Here is a 24,073-nt window from a genome sequence, read left to right as displayed (position 1 = left end):
TTCCTTAGTTTAATTAGATTTGTATTTATATTACTAACATTTGAACTGTACATACATGCAGCAATTAAAATGAGAAAATGGCTACACTGGTAATAGGACTATACCTAGTCATTTTCATGTATATGGTTAGAATAGGAGTAGAATTAATTTAGTTAGTTTGTTTTGTATAGTTAATTTTTTTTTAGTAGTTTTGTAGATTAAAAAATAAAACAAAGCAATAAGCCATTTTCATATCATTTTCAGCGAAAACATTTTCTCCTTATCAGACAGTTTTAATTCTTGTTTTTTTTTTTTTAATTTCTTACAGCAATACCTCTACTCTGCGTATTTTGAATAATCTCTTGATTAAATTCAATTGAGGTTGCGCTTGGCATCGATCGCCTCAAAGCCACTTTTCTTCATTTCGGGATTTTCTTCTAAGATTTTCTTTTGAAATTTATATGATAAAGGTTGAGGATATAAGAGCTTCATGATCTCATTATCCCATGAAATGTATGACTGTATATGATAATCTTAATTCTGACTCAATCATTAGTATTCAGTCTAATCTTTTGCGGTAATCATATGAAATTCATATTCCTCGAAATTTGTTAAGGATGTCCATTCTGTTGTGTGCACACCTTCAAATCTGTGCTGATATTTTTCCACAATTAGTGGATTTATCCCATTCTGATCTTTAGTTTATTATTTGATGCTATAAAACGCATCATATTCATTTACTAAAGGCATTATTGAACAGTCGCTATAACAATACGGATTCTTCTCAAGTTATTCAGAATAAGCAGAGATAATAAATTGTTGTTTTAATTCAAAAGGGGAGCCTATTTTTATATTTATTTCTGGTAAATTTTATATTCCTTGAACATGAATAAACAGATTTTATTTAGGCTGATTGCACACTTAGTTTTAGAATAAATAATGAGATGATTTTAAACAAAGGAAAAATTTTGATAAATCAAAGGAAGAATTTGAAGATTTATGGGGTAAAATTTGCAGACAATTTCCTTCCAGGTACGTATTTACAAGTTCGTCCTCATATCTTATTAGTTTCTCTTTTCCTTAGTTTATTTTTATTCGTGTTCTGTTTTATTTACAGGTTTTCATTTGTTTTCAAAAACTTGAAGTAAGCAGTAAACCCAATTCAAATTTGCAACAGGTTCAGGGAAATTTTACTTTTGATTCATTGGAATTTAAGCATTTTTTAACTTTGTTTTTATTTACTTAGAAAACCCAATTGAAATTTCAAGGAATATCATAAGACCATTCGCATCATAAGATTTCATCGGAAGTAGTTCTTAGCATTTCTTTTGATAACAAATTATTCATCAAAGACCTCCGATGTATTATCTTACTCATATGCCATATCTCATTTCGCATATCGGAACTTTGCAGTTGAAGTATACTTCCATTATCGTGAATCTCCGATCTCTGATAATCGACTTTACCGAGATTGCGACAACCACATAATTCTGGACCCGATATCAAATTCAAATCCAGTTCACAAGAGATATCGCATCCGTTTAATCGCAATAGTGATGAGAGCATAATTTTAAAGGGCTAATGTCTCGGATCCGATATGTTATCAAATTTTCATCATAAAAGTTATCGGGTCCGCTCTTCATTGCATATCGGCATCGCAAGAAATATATTGTGTTACATCGGATACTTAAGCTTGCCAATCACCGATTAGTTATGTTATCCATCGCATCGCCAATATCACAATCATTTCATCGCATAGCTATATCACTATTCCAAATTTGCAATGCACAATGTGCAATGTGCAAAATACAAATCGCGAGATGCGGTGTGCGATATAAGAACTGCAACATGACTATCCCCGATTCACAATATAACAGCTCTTCAATAGTATGATCATTACATCTCATCACACATATTTTCTTCGCATGATCTCATATCTACAATTTGCTATTTCAACCGCCGATGCAATAGCTTCCAATGCATGCCTTTGAGCCATTAACATTTAATCGATATATAGCATAGCAACAAAGGTGAAGTCTTGCAAATTAAACTTAAAGCATGGTGAAGAAACATGTTATGCAAATCATCCAATGCGAAAATATGTTATTTTAAAAGAAAGCTTCAATGATAAAAAAGCAGTTGATGATAAATTTGCAGCATACAAAAATCATTTCAATTTCTCATACATTTTAGTTTTAAATATATAATTCCATAATTAAAAGTGGAATTCAAGACCTCTCTATCTTCATATTTAATTTTTATTTACTTGGATTTGATCTTGATTCTGGACAATTTATAAAATCATGGAGTTTATATGAAACTCATAATATTTTGAGAAACAGTCATTACTGCAAACTCTCATTCTCATTCTCATTTCTGATGCATTGGTTTTAATTTCAATTCCCTTGAACACAAAGCATTCATTTTTTACATTGTACCGCTTGCTTTAGTTTAAATCAAATAAATAATGATTTTGGGTTATAGGATTTTGGTTAGTTTGACTTATTCATGTTTTTAATGATAATTAAAATAAGAAGTCAGCTAGTTTGGAGAAACCGATACATTTCATGTACGATCAAAAGAAATTATCCAATGGTAAGATTCATGTACCCACTTTCATTAATTTCCATTTTGTTGCTTTAGTTTCAGTTTTGTTTTTCTGATATATTAATCTGTTTTGCAGTGCTTCATAAAAGTTTCCAATCCTCTGCCAGATCATATTTTCAAAGTCCATACTCTTCTCCTGGCTTAATTTCAAGAAGCAGCGATAATCTTCGTCAAAACAGCTACACCAAAAAGTTTTAGAACCTTTAGCTTGTTTCTTTAAGCATTCATTTTATTAGAAAATGATTAAGATGATGCTTTGAAATAAGAAGATTGATATCAGATAGAAAATTTTCATTATGGCTGAATTTTATCGTCACTGCTATTCAAAAAGCCTAAAGCATTTACAACCCTGCAAGGTATGATTTTTCTAAATCTCGACATAAGAAGAAATGATTACGTGATTACTTTCTTTTTCTTCATATTGTTGAGACATTGGTATAAACATTCTTGTTTGAGTTTATCTTTCAAAACTGGGATTTTCCTTTTCATTTTTAAGATTTCTTCGTTTTCATTTTTGTTTACTGATTTCTTTCTCATTTTAGCATAAGAATTCTTTTCCTTAGGATTTCAATTTTGATTTTGGTGACTTTGCCATTATTTATATGGAAGGCCTACTTGTTACCTAATAATGGTCAGCATACATGGAGAAAAATTGATAATAGTCATCTATTAGCTTTTTCTTAAATCTCTTAGTGAAGTTTGATTTTCTTATTATAAAGGTAAACATACTTAAGGAAGAGATTACCAATCAAGAGAAGTGGGCAAAGTATCATAAAATCTGGAAAAATTTCTTTTTCATCAAATTGTAATCATTTTGAGATTTCAAAATTTTATTAGGATCTTTCGAAGTTCTATTATCAGTCAAGAAAATTTATTTTTAACCAAGTAAAGACACTTTACAACAAAGCACCTTTAACTCTGAAATTGTCATTCTTAACTCTTAAGGAGTCAATGATTCTCCCTGTCCCAGAAAGTCTTATTTTTCTAGAGTGTAATCCAAAAATATATTTAAACTTAAAAGATAAGAGGTCTCATCATGAGCCTGCTTACCATGATCATAGGGGAAAAATAGGTTGACATTACCAACACTGCTAAACAAATCAAGGTAATGGCTTATGATTGCCAACAATTATAAGACAAGGGGTCTCATCACGAGCCAGCTTGTTCAGTCTAATTATAACCAGTGAATGGCATTGTCAACTATCTGGCTACCAAACCAGGACAATGGCTTTTAAGAATAATAAAAATAAAAAATTCAAAGAAAATAAACATATATAAATGGATTTATCTCTAGATCAATAATTCTTAAACAGATGGGATTCTGAATCATTTATGATTAAAAGGTAACCCTGTCGAGACTATAGATGTTTGCTAGCAGCAGTGGCTCTACCTGTGACAAATGAGTATATTTTAAAAGCTAAGCTGTAAAGTGACCCCTGCTTTATCTGTTCAACTAATTAAGGACTGATATAGAGTTTTGAAATATTTTAATTTATGAGGAATTTTAAGAAAAATTAAAGTTAGATGATTTTGGTTTTTTTCAGATTAATAAACCTAGTCAAGCATTTCAACATAATTTTTTGTATTTTTACTTGAATTTTGAGGAAACCTCATTCATATTAAACAGAGATAATTGGTTCTTCTCCTGTGTGTCGCCATTGTTGTGGTAAAATACAGCCCCCCCATTTTTGATTTGTTCACTTCAAATAATGGGGACCCTTTCTATAAAAATTTTGGCTAAACGCCTTTTTAGATTTTTATTTAATTGATTTCCCTACGCTTTTGTTAATTTTTCATTTTCTTTGGATTCTTTTTTTGATTACTTTGTTAGAATCGATTTTTTATAAGCTTCCCATTGACGCTTGTTTTGCCTCATTTGGTCAACTGGTTTGAAAATGGCACTCCTTTGAAATCCCATCATTTATCTAGTCTGGACTAAAAATGCTATTTTTATTATTTTTGTTTATTTTCGAAGTGGCTGTAGTTTAAATAATAAATAACTAACTTCATTAAAAAAAAACCAACATAAAAAAATTGATGATTGAATATTAAATTTTAAATTAATTAAATTAATTAAAATATAATTAATTTAATTAAATTAAAATTTAAAACATAAAATATATATAAAATAAAATAAAAAAATATAATATAAAAAAAAAATCTCATCACATCGGGGGATCGGGTCGGAAGTTTTTATTTGGACATATTTTGAAGAACCTCGATACCCTCATGTCCCCGATGTCCGATGGCCGATCCCCTCAATCCTCCCGATCCCAATCATTAAAAAGTGTATACATCGCATCAGAGGGTTTTCACTTGACACAAGTATGAAAACCCCGATAGTCCTCATTCTCCCGATCTGATATGCCATGGCGATAAGTCAAAGGCATGTGATTAACTTATGGTTTGTTTTTTTAATTTCAAGTTTTCACTCATACGAATAAATGAATGGTAGTGTGAATGTCGTATGAGTAAAATGGTAACATAAATGTAGTAGTAGAGTAGTTTAAATTAATATTAAAACAAATATGTAATATTAAAATAAATGTTTATTAATTTAAATAATTAATTTTAAATTAAATAATATATGTAATATAATTAATTTAAATAAATTAAAATGTAATTACTATTTAGATTAATATTATATAGTTTGTAAATAATTAATTATACATTAGTTAGTTAGATTAATGATTAATAATTAGTTTAGTTTACGGCTAATAATTAAATTAGAATTAATTAGAATTTTAATTTAGGATTAGATTTTTAATTAAAAACTCTGATTTTTAGCCCAGCAACAAAATTTTCAGATTTATGCCAGATTTCATCCATCAACTTCGGAAGCTCATAGATTGAGTTATACTTGGCCAAATAAGGCCCAGCTCATTGGAAAGGTAAAATCAAGGAGAATATTTCTGGGGAGGTTTCACTAACAGATTTAATCATTTATTGGGTCAACAATCACGCAGAAGATCAAGCTCCGAATTTTGAAAACAAAATCAATTTTCTGAGTTATTTTCTTCATTTTCATTTGTCCAAAGCCTCTTTTAATTGCAGATCCATTGGTTAATAATATCTTTGCCCAATTAAACCACCCCAAACATCAATAGAGAGCTTATATTTTATTTTCAATTATTTATTTAAATAGAATTTGATTGGATTTGATTTAATTGCCAGAAATGATATTTTGATTGCATCTTAATTTATTTTGATTTTTTTGCAGAAAAACAGTGGAAGAAATATGGAGAAAAAGATCTCAATCAATGAGAATGCTCCAGCAATTGAAGATTAGGATTTTTGAGCAAATAAAATTGGATTTGATAGATTTCTCTTCAAAAAAAACTCTTCTCTCAAGAATTCCTTCACAAATATTATAAATAATAGATTGCAGAATGTAATAAGGGGCTGCTCTCCTCTGCAATTATAGACTTCTAAAAGCACTACTGTAATAGGAATTTAGAATTGTCGGAGAGAGGAAAGAAAATCTCAGATCTAGGGATTATTGAGGATTTTCCCTTTGTATATTGAATTATACATGAAGGGCAAAGTTTGCACTATTGTAGCTTTAGCTTTGAAAGTAGAAGTTCAAGCAATGTAAAGAGCTGTTGGAGACCAGGAACAGAGAGATGGATGCAATAAATTGGTATTTCTAATACTACTGTTTCAAATATCAGTTTTATTTTTATGGTAACAAGGATGTGTCATTTTATTCATGTTTGTACACTATTGTCAATATGGGTAATTTATCTCAATCTTGTTATTATGTATCTCTGTTTTTTATGGATTAATTTCTCATTTTTGAGTAACTACTTACTCAGAAATATGTCTTATAAAATTAATTTATTGAATGGTAATATGTTGTGAACTATTTCCACATATCATTATTCAATTATTGGATTCACTGATTTGATAATTAATATCATTTTTGTGAACTACTTCCTGAATGTCGTTGGTTTATTATTTCAGTTAAGAGGTCTCAATAGTGTTTTGGTAACCATAATATCAGTTAATTGAACTACTTCATTAACTTGATATTCATTATAAACAAAACATATCTAAATCCCAACACTTTAATTATCTTGCTCTTAGTTGAGTTAGATCTATATCTTCCTGATTAAGATAGGATTTAGATTAGTTTCTTTTGCTTGCATCATAGAATAAGCTTGCATTTAGAGTAAATTCTACATTCTTTTAAGTCCTCTTCTCAAAGAGGCAAAACTTTAGTTGTGGCTTCGCTGAACCCAAATCAACTTAAGGGTCATTCTCTTGCCTGATCAGCAAGAAGAAATGATCTAATATCCCTGTCTATTGGTAGTTAAAGATACACCATAAATCAATAGCAATAGGGAGAAGGTAACTGGACCTAGTTAAACCAGTCGGAGCCACCACATCAAACGGAAAAGGAGCTGCTTTAAGGTCCGGACCAGGTGGTTATCCCCCATTGTTGTTGCAGCGATTTTCGAGGCATCAACAGAAACTAAGGGATATATTGAAGATTGGTTTTACTCCATTATTTGTTTACAGCCTCACTCCATACTTCAACAATTTTTGGCACCATCTTTTCAAGGGAAGTTGGCTTCTCATACCCTACAATTTATTAACATGCATTTTTCAAATTGAGGTATGTACATACTGGAGGACTTATTTCGAAAATGGCTCCACTGCAAGTATTTTTATACGTAAGCATATTCATTTTTCAAATCAGAGTAGGTTAGTGTAAGAAATAAAATAAAAACATAAATAAAAACATTTTTTATTATTATGTAAAAAATAGTTGTTTTTGTTGCAACACGTTGTGGAAATCAACATCGGTGATAAATATTTTAATTTATTTGTGTATGTAGATATATTATATTGAAAATAATAGTTCTACAAACATTCATATTTATTTTTATCACTAATTTAGAAAAATTGCTTGACTATCATATTTTTTGGCTTGTGGGCTTGATGAAATTTCTAAAAACACAATCGGGACAATCATGTTTTGAGGGACGAAAAGTGAATATTTTTAAAAAAAGTTTTTATCCTAAGTATCCCTTGATTTCTAATTTCCAACCCAATTTGAATTACTCCATTTTGATTTGAAACGAAGACGTTATAACCAAAACATTGACAGGGTGTCTAGTAGGCAGCTGAGGAACAGAGTTGGGATAGTCAGGTTTTGGAGGCCTAAATGAATATATTTCTAAAACCTATTTATAAAGTATATTCCCCTATGAGTCTATTTTACAAGGCAATTTGTATCACTCTATTTCGATATCGTATGAGAAAGTTATGACCCAAATACTGACTGTCTATCCTAAATCAGCGCTATTAAAACTCTATTTTTCCAGTTGTTCATTGAAATATTTGACCCATCAATTCTTATTTTCTTCAAAACTTGTTTCTATTGGAGATAAATAAATGAATATAATTTCATTTCCAATTTGAATTAGCTCAATCCGTCTTCAAACGAAAAAAGTATGCTTAAAATATACTCTGTTGGTCTAAGATGGGAAATCGAAAATGAGTATGTTATGTAGGTCGTTCTAAGTAAAATTGACATATCATATCATGGAATTTTTAAACCATATTTCTATTAGAGATATCCCTCTAAATTCAATTTCATTTTGCTTTGGAATCACTAAAATTGGATGAAAATCAAAGAAGTTATGATTAAAACATTACAGGTTAGCATGATTGGTCACTGCTCTCGTGCAGGTAATAAATTAATTTTACTTTGCTATTTTCTCAGTGGATTTGTTTTACAGAGAAACTACTTGTTATTTTTTGCATAATTCTTGGATTAGGGAAACTCGATCACCTCTCTTTCTCCATGATTTAATGTTTTATTGCAAGTAGAAACTCGTTTTTTGCAGGTCTTAGGAGAATAAAGAAGGTCAATTTATGAACGAGCGATTCTTGAAAGAAATTTTAATGAAACAAGGGCATCTCATCCAATTCATTACCTAACCGATTCGTAACAGAAGAAATGGGGAATTGATTTCCATTTGAAGAATCATGTCACTATTGCCAAACCATTTTTCCAAGAGATCATTTTTTTCCTTTTCCATTGACAAATTGATATTCCCTTAGGAAATAACATCATAGCTATTGTAACTTAATTTATTTATTTATTTACTATTTTTAAATAAAGTGTTGTTTCTTTTATGATTTTTCTTATGTTTTGTGTTTCAGGTGTTGCTTCCTTCAAAGTTGTAGTTTTCACTCTGTTGGCGATGGAACATCACTTTTTACGTTTTTGTTGTTTCAACTTTGGAACAACACTTTTCTGCGTTTTTACTGTTCCAACTTTGGAAAAACACTTTTTTGCGTTTTTGTTGTTCTAACTTTGAAACAACACTTTTTTCGTTTTTCTGTTCCAACTTTGGAACAACAATTTTCTGTGTTTTTGTTGTTCCAACTTTAGAACAACACTTTTTGTGATTTTGCTGTTCCAACTTTGGAAGAACACTTTTCTGTGTTTTTGCTATTCCAACTTTGGAACAACACTTTTCTGCGTTTGTCTATTGTTCCAACTTTGAAACAACACATTTTTCGTTTTTGTTGTTCCAACTTTGGAACAACACTTTTCTCAGTTTGTCTGTCGTTCCAACTTTGGAATAACACTTTTCTGCATTTTTGCTGTTTCAACTTTGGAACAATGATTTTCTACATATTTGCTATTCCAACTTTGAAACAACTCTTTTTTGCGTCTTTGTTATTCCAACTTTGGAATAACACTTTTGCGTTTTTGTTGTTCCAACTTTGGAACAACACTTTTCTGCATTTTTGTTGTTCCAACTTTCGAACAACATTTTTCTTTGTTTCTCTGCTGTTCCAAATTTGGAACAATAGTTTTTGCGTTGTTGCTGTTCCAACTTTGAAACAACACTTTTTTGCATTTTTATTGTTCCAACTTTGGAACAGCCCTTTTCTGCGTTTTTTTATTCTAACTTTGGAACAACACTTTTCTCTAGTTGTCTGCTGTTCCAAATTTGAAACAACATTTTTTGCGTTTTTGTTGTTCCAACTTTGGAACAACACTTTTCTGTGTTTTTGTTGTTCCAACTTTGGAGTAGCACTTTTCTACGTTTTTGTTGTTCCAACTTTGGAACAACTCTTTTCTGTGTTTTTGTTGTTTCAACTTTCGAACGACACTTTTTTGCATTTTTGTTGTTCCAACTTTGGAACAACACTTTTACGTTTTTGCTGTTCCAACTTTGGAACAACACTTTTCTGCATCTTTGTTGTTCCAACTTTGGAACAACACTTTTCCACGTCTTTGATGTTCCAACTTTGGAACAACACTTTTCTGCATTTTTGTTATTCCTACTTTGGAACAACACTTTTTGGTATTTTTGCTGTTCCAACTTTGGAACAACACTTTCCTCTATTTGTATGTTGTTCCAACTCTGAAATAACACTTTTTTCATTTTTGTTGTTCCAACTTTGGAACAACACCTTTTTGCGTTTTTGCTGTTCCAACTTTGGAACAACATTTTTTGCGTGTGTGGTGTTCCAACTTTTGAACAACACTTTTTGCGAGGAGTTGTTCAGACTTTTAAACAACTGTTGTTCCAACTTTTTAACAACTATTGTTCCAAGTTTGGAGCAACACTTTTTGTTTTTTGATGTTCAATCTTTTGAACGACATTTTTTCTTCTTGCGATTATTTTGTTGTTCAATCTATTGAACAACACATTTTTCTTACATTATTTTGTTATTCAATCAATTGAACAACACTTTTGCGTGTTCTATTTTTTTATTCAAACAATTGAATGATTGTTGTTCAATCGTTTGAACAACACTTTTTGCGTTTTTGTAGGAATAACTGCGATTTCTCTTTACTGTTTCATCGCGAGTCATTTTGTCATTTTTTTCTCTCTTTTATGTTTTGAATAAAAAAAACCATATGGTGGTATTTGTGCCTAAGATAAAGAAAAAAATAATATTAATACCATTATGACTTATAAAACCTTTTGATGTTCATCTATATTCCGAAGCTGACATGGTGCACTTATATAATGACTGGTTGAATATCTTCTCTTTGGACACAGCATAAAATGATTTATTATTTTAATACCATGCTAGTTTTTCTTTTACACTTTCAAAAGGATAAATCCCTTTGATATGATGATATGGGGAGAAAGCATAACTTTCGTTGGAATTTTTTTTACTTCTTACGCCATCCCTGACTCTTAAGGAGTAAATGAGCCTCCCTCTCCTTACAATAAAATCATTAAAATATAAAATTATGAAAATGTAACAAGCATTGTCTTAAAAGGATAGAGGGTCTCATCACAAACCAATCTACCATGATCATAAGGCTGTAACAGGTGACATTCCATTATGGACACCACACCAAGTTAATGACCTTCTTGATGGTTAAAACCATTAGAAGAAAAAGGGGTCTCATCACGAGCCAGCCTGATCACTTTGTTATATCCTAGTGAATGGCACTATGATTATCTGGTTACCATGCCAGCATAGTGGTCTGTTTATAAAAAACAAAAAACCATCTACATACTGAATGGAGGACTCTAGCTCATTTTTTGGGTTAAAAAGCAACCATGTCGAGGCTATGAATGCTTGCTGGTAGCAGTGGCTCTGCTTGTGGTATTGAAGTACTATGTTACATTGCCAAATACTCTCTATCCTATTACCCCCTATAGATTCATTTCTAAAGGAGAATTTACCATTTGAACAACATTTCTAATTCAATTAGCCAACATGCATGGTAAACTATATCTTTATACGCATTATATCATTACTGTCCAATCACTTTACCACCAGTCATTAACATTTATCGCTGGTCATGCTTTCATCATATTTTTCCACCTAAGGTAAATATCTATTTACATAATGATCTAAATCCTTGTTTTATTTTACGGGTATTTCACATCTTTTGACTTGTACTACTCTAATTGCTTTTGCTATATTTACACTGCTTTGATTGATTTTTCTGCTTGCATTTATGAATCCTCAACAGCCTTTCACTTTTTCCTATGCTTTATGATCATGGACGCCCTTTTCTGATTTGAGGGGGGAAGATATGCATTATGGAATAACATGCGATATAATTACTGAACTTTGCCATAACTTGTTGATTTGACAAAATATTAGTATTGCACCTATACAAAAGTTTTTTTGATTGAAATTTTTGCATGCGCCTTATCTTTTATTGTTCAAAACTATAACTGTGAATTCAAGAAAATTGTGTATAGAGTAGTGAATTGTTTACAAGAGAACAACAAGTATGGGGGGCAACTCTATTCACAGTGAATCCACACTATTGCAACTAACAAAAGAGGCTTGTGTAACTCACAGACGAGATGTGCTTGCATAGCTTCCACCTTTTGCATCACTTTCAACATTATCTGAGCCAACATCAGCTTCAACAAATACCAGTCCATACATATTATTCCACATTTTTCCGGAGGTAAAACTTGACGTAAAATAGCATAAGTTTCTGATTTATTAAAAGTTACGGGAATTTCATGAAATTCCATTGAGCATTATTTATCATCATTCATTCCACATCTTTACCACTTCCCATTTTTCAGAGACATAGAAGCTTTCAATTTGGGGGAGTGTTACTTTCATTCATTTATTTATTGTGATCATGCCATCATCCACCGATTTCCTTATTCATTCTCAAAACCTCTCTTATTCCATGTTGTTGTACACCAATCGTAGATTTCAACTACAATTGTAGCATCCACCTCAATTTGTTTTCTAGTATTGCATGAGGGCATGCTAATTCTCCAGTTTGGGGGGGTAATTTATACACATGATGGATGTTTTCTACTTTTTTTTCTCATTTAAGGCATACAATTTCATTTTTATACAGTGCAGATATTGATTTGTGCATACCTGTAAAACTATGAACTGAATTCTTGTGATTTTTGGACAGTCAAGAGGCATCATTAAAATACACAAACCTAGAAAATTTCAAGTTAAATTAGTTTGTAAAATTTCAGAAATCACGCACTATCACCTACAACCATTTTTCTTATATCTCATGCTTCGTGCATCAAAACGATATGATTTTTGGATTAAGGAAGCATTAATATAGTAGAAATCTTCTTGCCAAATTTCAGCAAAATCTGATTTGTAGTCTTTCAGAAAATGGTTAATGAAGTTTGTCACAACTTATATCATATTTTGTTGCAACTTCATATACATATGGTTGAAAGTCAATGTCAAAATTGTTATGCCTTCATCAACATTGCTAAAATTTCATTATTTGAGGAAGAACTCATTTGTTCCATCACTTTCATGACTTGGAATGAACATTTCTTATAGCTTGGTTAATATAGAGGCTTTGGGGTTGCATGAGGACATGCAACATATTTAGTTTGGGGGTAAGTTGGGCCGCTAATTTGTCATTATTATTATCACTTTTTGACGCCTATTTCACCTATTTCTACCATTATTTATCATGTCATTTATCATAATTTATCATATAATTCCATTTTATAATTAATTATGCTCTTATGGATAAATACTATTTTTCTCCTTTATTATTAATAAATTGATGATTATTATGCATGATTTTACCAATGATGGTTTATTAATGGATTTTTTGTAACATCACTCATGATTTTAGCGTCTAAGATCTTTTCTAGGTTGCAAATTTGATCTCCAACTCACAATTAAATATTCCAACTTAGAAATTCGCTGGAATAATAAGTGACAGTTTTGCATTGGATGTTTTAGACAAATGAAGAATAATATAGAAAATCCGAAACATGGGTTTTGTCCAGAACAGACCGAATTAGTTTAATGGCGAATGGTTTTCCAAAATTCGGTCTGTATTAAGAGAAAAAAATGGTTGTTTGAAGATCATTTTCTCAGATTTGTTGTTGCGACGGTTTTCCAAATTCTTCTAGTTGTAATACCAAATTCGACTTGTTCCTGTTGAATGTTGATGGAAAGATATTTCAGATATGATCTTGTTTATCAATTTGTTTTATAAAATACAAATTTGTAATGGAAATCATTTTGTAATCAGATTTTTTATAACTTCTCTTTGCTCTCTCTGTGTTTAAATGAAAACGGAGATCAAAGAGAGGAGGGTAAGATGGGGAGAATAGAGAGGAGGAAACTTCTCACCTTTTTACTTCAATTGTAATTTTAATATACAGAGCGTGATTTTGAAGGATACGTTGTGTTGTAATGACATTTGGATCTGATGAATAATACATAATTCATGTTGTTGTTCATTCGATATATTCTGGAGTAGTTAAGCAGTAATCACTGGCAGCTTGGGCCTGGTCACTGGTGGATTTCACTACTATTTCTTGTTTTATACTTTTACTTTTCCTTTACTACAAGTTTAATTATTCTGCTTTATAGTTTCATAGTTGATTTACTTTCATCGGTGTGGATTTTGTGTATTCATTTCATTTCTTCTTAATTTTGTGAATTGATTTCATTTATTTATGTTGTGGAGTGAATTAATCATTAGATGAGAATTATTTCTCGTTCATTAAAAAGACAGAGTGTTATTAATTAGATTAGATGTTTTATTTCTATGAAGTAGTTTATATTCAGCTGAAAGAGCTCTGTTATTGCTACGGTGCACTCGGTTGATGTAATTGCAATTAAAATCTCTTGATTGAGATTGAGTTTGGTTTAGATTAAGATTTAGTTTTGATGCTTGAATAGGTCAATTTCCTTGAAGTTACAAGCTTGAGATTTATGGTTTGATCCATTTACTCTTCTATTGAAATTGATAAATTATCTTAAAGCATTACTCTCTATAGATATATTGATTTCCATCACTTGCACATATTGTGTACAATCTTTAAACAAAAAGACTTACCAAGGTTGATAATTAATGTGACGCAATTAGGAGTTCTAAAAGACAACTTATATGCACCCAACACCCACCTAGGCTTGATAACCCCTATTCATTAACCTCAAATACAAGGACGGTGTGAAATACCATATATTTGATAAATTCAATGTATAATTCAATTAAATCCATTACGAATACCAAGAGCCTATAATTAGATTCCCATGTTAAACTAATCCTTTACACAATATATGCCCATGATAAGTCAACCATATATTACTTTGTATCCTTATATGACTCCACCATACACTACCACACTCCTAAATTAGGTGTTAGCTTCTCCTCCTACAATGCCTAATCACAACAATTTGTCATTATGATGACAATTTAAGTACATATGCGTATAATTTCTATGATGGGATGTCTAAATTTTCCTCCCCAAATTGCATGTCAATGATTATAACCTTAAATGGGCTAGCAATGGTGTATCTCATCATCTCAAAATAACTTGACAGATGAAAATTTACAATTTTTGTCATCATCGCTTTGACACTATATCATGGATGGCCCTTTCTATAGATCATATGCATGAATTTATGGAAGGCCATCCCCTATACCTATACTATGATTGATTGTGACAACAAGTGAATAAAGGACAATTAACGGATCTTTGTTGACAAGATACCCTACTTATAAATTGTAATTTGTTCACATATTCTCGTAATAAATCAGAGGCTAGGTAAAGGGGATGGCCTGCCAGAAATTCATGCATATAATATGTAGAAGGGGTCATCTATGAGACATTTTGAAGTCATGATGATAGACATGGTAAATTTTCATATGTCAGGTCATTTTGAGATGGTGATGACATATCAGTGCTAGCCCGTTCAAGGTTATAATCATTGATGGGCAATGTGTGGAAGACAATTCATACATTCCATCATGGACATTACACTCATATGTACTTAAAGTGTCATCATAATCACAAAATGTTGTGATTTGACAACTAATTATGTTAGAATTTTTCTATACTAATATAGATTAGAAAATGCAACCAATATATAGATTAGTTACAATAAATATAGTAGAAAATATGGTAGCCATTCTAGCAATGTCGACTAGTGCACGAGGTAAATAAATTTCTAATGCTATTTTTATTAATGAGTAATAACAAAAAATATCAATTTAATATTTCTTTCTTGTTACATCTAATTATCCACCCCTCTTACGGTAGCCTCGACAATGTTATGAGAAAATTACTAGACCGTAAAAAAATAAATAAAAAGAATAAGAAATGATTGTACTAGTTACATCATTAGAAACATAGCATATTATGAAAACATATTTTTTATGATAATTTTTTTGAGATGAAGTATTTTGTGTCTATGGTTAATGATTGAATGAATGAACGTTATATGTTAATGAATAATTGTTATATGTCTCTTTATGTACATGACCTTGTTTCATATTATGTAAACATATTTTTTATGATAAAATTTATTGAGATGAAATATTTTGTGGATTTACGAATGAATGAATGAATGTTTGCTATTTGTTCTTTTTATGTATCTTAATGTCTCTCTTTCAACTATTTCCTATATAGTAGATAGATTGGGTACTGGGGAATTGAGAGTGATGTGAGCAAGGGGAGGGGCCATGAGAGCTTCCACCTGCAAGTGGTTGGACTTATTTAGTAGAGAATAAATTAGGATTTGGATATTCTTGGACCAAAACACTCTCAATCCAACATAGAAACAACCAAGTCAATGTTGACTTTGTTGTGGCTTCTTTGAGTGGAGGGAGGTTTGATACAATATTAAACTACTCCAACAATTTATTCTTGAAACTAAGAGGAGCTCATTTAGGTATTCATGCACACAAGTCCTTTTAATTATTATTTATTCACGCAATTAAATTTAATATTTGGTCAAATTTAAACTAAGTTTTCCTCACTGGTCTCATAAATATGTGTAGGACAACTAGTATCAATTTGGATGTTGAAGTGGACCAACTATTTGAAGAAAATAGCTCAAAATGGTAAGCGTTTAGGTGAGACAACGAAATTTGTTTGATATTTTTGTTGGATATCTTGGCCAACTGGGAGTTACAAAAAGGTTTATAAGAAATAACAATTTTCTCCATGAAAAATAATCATGTAGTATTTGTCTTTCTTTGACAATTGTGTTTGTAATTGAATGAAAGACCATAAACTTTAATTTTTCGTGTAGGGAAGTAGGAGAAACACTTACTCTATTAATTGGGCATAAGGCCCTGGTATGATTTTTCTTCTATTTTATTAATTATTTATCGCATATAACTTCTTCTCCTTCCTTTGTTTTGCAGGTACTTTCATCTGCATATTTGGGTTTGAAAGATTAACTAGAGTTGGAGTCATATACACAAAAGAATCATCAAATTACTGCTCAACTTTAGCCCACCAAGTGGTTGGCTACCAGGTGCATGATTTAGTTTTTTTTTACATTTGATTTCAAGAATTTTTTTATTTCTACATTGCAAATCTTCCAAGACCATATATGTTGAGAAAAGCTAGGGAAAATAGAATTAGGGTTTATTTTATGATGTTTTATCTTGTTATATAGACAATTCTTGTAATATAATGTTAGCTCGTCATCATAATCATTATTTTTTGCTCATCATAAAGACAATGCCAATAAAGATGATCACAGTGCAAACAAGAACACTAGAAATAGGCTATAGGACAGGGAAAAACCCCTCAATAGAGGAAAAGCCCAAAAAATTCTCTTCTTATAGAGTTCAAGGAAGACTTCCAAAACCTTTGATCAATATAACTCACCAAGTGATAGACCAACTACCCAAACAAAAATTATTCTCTCTATAACTTGGTTTGCTTCTCTTCTCTAGCTTGAAATCTGAATAGAGATATCTTTCTTCCTGTATGTGAGAGCATTCCAAACAAATAATTGATGCGCAAGCCAAAAAAATAGACCTTTTTTTATTTATGGGCTATCCTTCACCCCTTTCTTACTCTTAATTTTCCTTAGACTTATTGAGGAGAGAGAATTACTTGTCTGACTCAAATGAGGTCGCATATCTCTCCTTTATATAGTATTTTAGTGGGGTTCAAGCGCCTCTTATGGGGCCGACATTATGGGTTGGTCGACCACACTTAGGGAAAACATTTTTCCCTTAAGAACATTAAGTTATACATGATCAACAAAGAAATATAATAAAACCATTAGTAGAATGTGTTTTAGTAGATGGTTTTTCTTACCTACTGTATGTTTCATCCTTTGACAAAGGAGTTTGGCTTTGAATTACTCAACCTCCTTTTAGAGATAACTAACATAGTGACTCAAACTTAATTAATATTTAATACAATTTCAATAGTATTTCTATATAATTCTATTCCCCATACAAAAAAAATCCCCTGGAGGTCTGATCTATATGTAAAATATATAAATCTAGCAATCTAACCCTTCACCAAAAAATTATATTTTCTAATTTCCTAAAATTAGTCATTATTAACCACCTATGTGGCATCCTTCCTCCTTTACAATGTAATTTTAAAAAAAAAGGATTGCTCAACATCCCTATGTGTGACCTTTTCAATATTTCCAAATAAATATTCTTCCTAATTACAAAAAATTAAATAATGATATATTAATTTTCACTCCAAATGTGGGTAATTTTTAAGTGAATTAATATCAACAAGTCCACTTACATTTGTACTAGTTTGAGTAGAATTCGGAAGGATTAATGTTGGGGATTAGGGATTACACAGCACTAATGCATGTCCTATAGGATAACTATGAAATAAGTACTTCATCCCCTTACTCCCATTATTCCCAAGGTTAAAGTATTCAACTCACATATTTTACAAAGTGGAAATATTTCACTTGTCCCATTACATTACTTTTCAACGATGTAACCATCAATGTCACTATAAAATGAGTTAAGTCAAAGCAAGCAACTCATCATAGTACTTGTCATGGTAAGGCATCAATGTTAGTTCTATCAATTCATATTTGCATAGCTCAATATTCTATATTACAACATAGTTGAAAGGTGTTGTTCCATCATGCACTATGGTTGTAACATTAACATAAGACCATGTCAATGTATTAGTATCCAAGATGTTTTCATGTGTGTATATCTATACTTAGAAACTACATTTACAACTCATAAGGTCACTATGTTAAGTTAGCAGTTGTCTTCAAGTCACTGTTTCTATGTCACATTTCATATATCAAGGACATTGTAAAATATGTCAAATTGTCAACTCAATAGTAATGTATCACTGTCATAAAGTGTCAAATTCAAACATCTTATCATAGCATGCTCATTATGCCAACCAAGGTCTTGTTTCTAACCTTGTTATATTACAATAATGACCATAGGTATAAGCCAAAACTGAGGTCTTAACAAGTTGTGGGATATAGTAGCTTCACTAAGATTAGAATAATAGTTAATAGACTACATCAACAATAGTCAAGTTCTTGTAATTGTTTTATTAATATGTCATGTCCTATGAGTCCAAATAACATGTCATGTCACTCTTTTCACTAGGAAAATACATCACTTGTTAAGTTTGTATACATCACATAAAAAATAATGTTAAAAGTCAATGATTGGGTTATTCTCTTTGGTTCTTGAATTTACTCAACTTATACGAAATGAGATTGAGGCGTGAATTGCTATCATATATTGGCAATTGTTGGTGAATATTGTGTTGTAGCTAACATGAGGTCACATGCTACTTTCACATCTACACTCAAAGAAAAATCTTTACTTCACTATCTTACAAGGTCACTGTATAATATGTCAAGCAGTCAAGTGAATAATCATGTATCATTGATGATGCAATGTGTCACTCCAATTGTAATTAAAATTTATTCAAACTTGCAATAAGGATCAAAAAACTTCGTATTTCAATAAGAAGAGAATTGTTTGGTAGTGATGTTGACATGGAAACTTCTAGAGTACTCTATTACAGGCCTTAATAATGGGGTATCAAAGTAATATGAAACCTTAGAACTGAAAGATCTGTAAAGTTATGTAATGAAGCTTGCAACTCGAGCTCAGGTTTCAAAAATATCATGAGACTTCTCCAAATAATTTTCTCTTGAGTTAGGGATTAATTTTCTAATGAAAAAACATTGTTGTGACTTTCATTTTCGTTATAGCGATAAAATATTAGCTCATATATTTTCCATGAACCTTACAAATTAGAGCATGAACCTTTGATAGTTTAAGGGAGGTCATACAATATTGTATTCATAGTAAGACCTATAGTATCAAAACTTCTTGACCGATAGGCTTTAAATAATACTTGATCTTGAAAGGTACTTCTAACTTGCAGGAAGAAAAAAAAAACTCTTCCATAGGTAACCTCAGAAACAACGGTTACTTTAGGATATAATTATGAGTCAAGAGGGGTCTAGGTACAACAAAATAAAAATATAGTATGCTAAAGCCCTAACGAAACTTGAAATGGGATCCCTATTAGAGGGTTGAAAGGCTACAAATAGATTTTCCAAACCACTTCAACAAACAAAAAACAAATCACAATCACAACAACAACAAAAACAAACTTAACTTGGAGGAAGAATATAAGAGGGATGATCTATCTCAAGAAAAAATCTCTGGTATTATCCTCATTAGATCAAAATCCTATTTTCCTTGGGACATTTTCATCTATAGCTAGGCTTAAAGTCATAAAGTTAAAGAGAATTTGTTTTGATTTATATGTGATTTGACGATTGATAGGTGTCCTTTTATAGTGTGTAGGTTGGACTAGTTAGGAGATTTTTAGGTGAATTTTGGAGATATACTTTTAGGATATTTAGGATTATTAATTTATTTGACTTATTTAATTAGAATCATTAAATTTATACTTAGGCCATAACCAAAACAAACTTTCCTTATTAAAGAGGAAATTAGGTTAGCTAAGAGGTTAATTTCACAAATTATGATGACGAGCCCTTAGTTTTACACAAGTCATAATGAGTAACCCTTATTTATTGAGTTTTGATTCACACAAGCAATAAAATTATGTCATGTCACACCCTTTGGGTTTTTATCCCAAAAATCGGGACCCATAACTTTAAAAGTGAGTATTTCTCAAAATAGGAGGCCTCTCGGGGCGTGCCATATATCAACAAAAAAATATCTTCAAGGAGAATCTATTGACCTATATCTACAACCCAAACATAAGTTTTCTACTCTTAAAATACCCTCGAGAAATTTGGGGTACATCCTCAGTCTAGGGAACCCAAACCCTAGGACTTGGGTTTTCAACCATCCAACAACAGAGTTGCCAACTTAAGGGAATATGACAATTACTAGGAAGCATTCATTAACAATTTGACATCAATGACTGGTGCTTTTATTCAAAGTAAAACTCAGTTAAATCCATGGATTAACATCAATGAAAACACCATCCAACACATATTTAGTCATTAATATCCTCTTCAATTAGCCAAGGTGCTAAGGAATGAGGAAGGATTGCATAGTTCCCAATATTATCATCTACAACACATAAAACAATATTTCTAGGATCATTGTGGTCTTTGACATGGCATTTTCTAAATGGTTCCCTATCAAATGTGACAAATTTCCCCTCATAAGAGGGGACAATCACAAAATACAAATCCATTTGCAAGTTTCCACCTAAATCATGAGTAAAATTACTAGACAATATCATGCCCTAGGAATATTACAAATCAATAACCAAAATATCCATTAAAAGTGTAATATCCAAATAAACCATTAAATGCAATTGCATCACACTAAAAGCCTTCACTTCTCTAACATCCATAGATCAAACCTTTCTACAAGGTTTAGTGGTTATTAAGCCTTAATTTTTGCATGACACAAATATGCATAACATTGGTAGAAACCCAAATATCTAACATCAAATCATGAAAATTCAAATTATTAGCACCCAAAGTAATGAAGAACAATTTGTACTTACCATTTGAAACTCCTTTGTCTCTTGTTCTTAATACTATTAGTTGATCTTGGGAAGGATAATATTTAATAAATCCCATAACCTTCTTTGTCTTCTTCCTAAGTGATGGAATCTTCATTAATTCTCGTAAAGGGACAATTATATGGGATTTAGTTAAGTACATATCCAAATCAATGTTAAGTTTCAACCTTCTTCAGTTGATATCTTAGAAGGGAAACCTCCATCTTGGACCCTTGTTGATTGGCCCTTTATTTTAAGAATATTCTTAGGTTGGATTTTCTCTTGAGGTTCTTGAGGTTGACTTTGTTTTTCCCCTTTCTTTGACAAGTTATCTATTTTTCATCTCTATTCCTTTTCATCATTTCTTCTTGAGAAGGTCTACGGGCTAAGACTCTCTCAATGGCTTCTTCGTAAATCATTTGATCATTAGAAAACATATAGTAATTTTTGACCATGTTTAGGATTTCTTCCACATAGTTGTTGAGGTTAGTTGGGCCATCCCTATTAATTTCACTTGCTAGTTTAGTTATCTATTTGGCATATAAGCAAGTGTCCTTGTAGTCTGGTAGATTGTAAGGTTGACACCAAGGGAGATCTTCCTAAGCCACCCTATTGTTTCCACTAATAGGATTTAGGAGTCTTTGAGTTTGTTTAATTTATTGAATATTCCAATTGGAATTTCCCCTAGGTTTAAACCTACTTTGCCTCTCTAGTAGGAGTATCTTATTTTGCATGGTCTGGTTTTGTTGTTGGAGTACTTCATTATATTTTGAAAATTTTTCTTCCATTCTCTTCATTGCATTGGCTAATTACTGCAACATTCCTATAGATGATTTTGCAGTATTTATGGTATTCTTTTACGTTTTGGATTTAGATGAAGAGGCTCTAGAAAGATTAAAGGTTCTATTTAGAGAAAAGAAAAATTTCTTCAATTTTAGTTACATATTCCTTTGCTAACTCTAAAATAGTAGGGTAATTATCTCTTAGTAAGAAACCAAACTTCCATTCAAAGGAATTTTTATAACATAATAAGATGACGACATGGTTTGATTTCAAGTTAGGTAGAAAATAACTTATCAACTTATGAAACTTTTCATAGAAATCCTTAACTATATCACTATCCTTGTTCATCTCATGAAGTTGTGTGAACATTAATATTTCATCTTTCCTAATAGAAAATATTTTTGTAAAAGCATTATGAAAAGAATTCCAATATGTGATGCCGTAGTTTAGTTAGCCATTAAACCATTTTTTATAATTTTCTTCTAGAGACAATGCAAATAATTTCAGGACTACATCTTCATCTTCATTATAAATCCCATGCCTACCAATAGCCTAATAAAAACTAGTGATGTGTTGCTCAGTGGAAATTACATTGTTACTTGAGAATTTAGGAAACCATTTTTCATATTTGTCAAGCATGGCATGAGGGAACCCATTTACTCTAATTATATTGAGTCATTTGCAGACATCTCTAACACAAGCTTTATCACCCATGGTGGTTGTTCTTGTTTGAGTTACAAAATGCATTGGATCCAGAGTAATGGCACTATAGAAGATTTGAGAAACCTTTTCCCCTGTCTTTAAAACCTCTTCATGATATGAAAGGCTCTTGTAAAGGGTCATATTAGAACTTCTTGTTGAATACCCTCTACTAAACTCTTCCTACTATGGAGCAGCTAGGTAAGTTAATAAAAAATACAAATATTTCTGACAAAATTTAATTGAATCCAAACTTTGAATACAAGGAATGGACTTTTGTAACACCCTCCTCCTACATTTACCCAAGTTAAGCGGTCCACTAGGGTAAAAGTGTGATGATAGGATACTATGATATGATTCAACTCCCCATGTACAATTAAGGAAGTGGAACCAACAAAACAAACCCAAACTAACCTTCCACATAGGCAACAGAACCTCCAGGAGCCAACCAACCTTTATAGGTGACCAACCCTTGAGGAAACTTAACATTTTACTGACCTAAGGCCTTAGTCTCTCCCATGAAATGGGCATGCATGCTACTGGGACCCTCCAGTCACTCTCAATTCAAGGGCATGCAAGGGACTGGGTTCTTTTTCAACTAGTTCTAAGCTTGTGACCCTATATTATGTGCCACTTTTTTAGGGCTAGGACTCAAGCCATTACCCAAAACTCCATGAAACTTTCTAAAATTAAAAGAAACATATAAACAATGATAATAATACAAAAACTTGAATAAGGACTTGACTGGAACCCTACTATCCATGACAGACATTTCATCAAAACATATCACAAATATGCATTCTACAGGTCATAACAACAAATCTGAGAATAGGGATCTCATAATTATCTGAGAAACGCTAAGGAGAATTTATTCCCTATCATATTAGCTTCATTAAAATATATTAGTTCATATATTCATTGTTCATTCATTTACAAATCAAAACATGATGAGAGCTATACATCATCACTATCATAAAACATACTCATAACCAGCATATCAACAACAAAAACCATAAGGATTCCACAACCATAAAATCCACATATAAACCAGTGCATATACACATGAAATACAAAGGAGAAGGAATTCTTATTAATGAATGCATAAGCCAACCAAGTATGGGACTTCCACAAACCACATGACAATAGATTGGCTAAACCAAATCTTTCTTTTAGCCAATCACCCCCGTGTCATATTCCAAGCATCAATGTGGGATTCATAACCAAAATCAACTAGATCTTCCTAAGGCTACACCACCTCACCAAAATCAATAGAA

Source organism: Pinus tabuliformis, chromosome 4_2 (genome assembly GCF_031772625.1).
Source record: "Pinus tabuliformis cultivar Carrire ecotype Pingquan chromosome 4_2, CPIR1, whole genome shotgun sequence".
NCBI classification, from domain to species: Eukaryota; Viridiplantae; Streptophyta; class Pinopsida; order Pinales; family Pinaceae; genus Pinus; species Pinus tabuliformis.
This window is presented reverse-complemented; position numbering follows the sequence as displayed.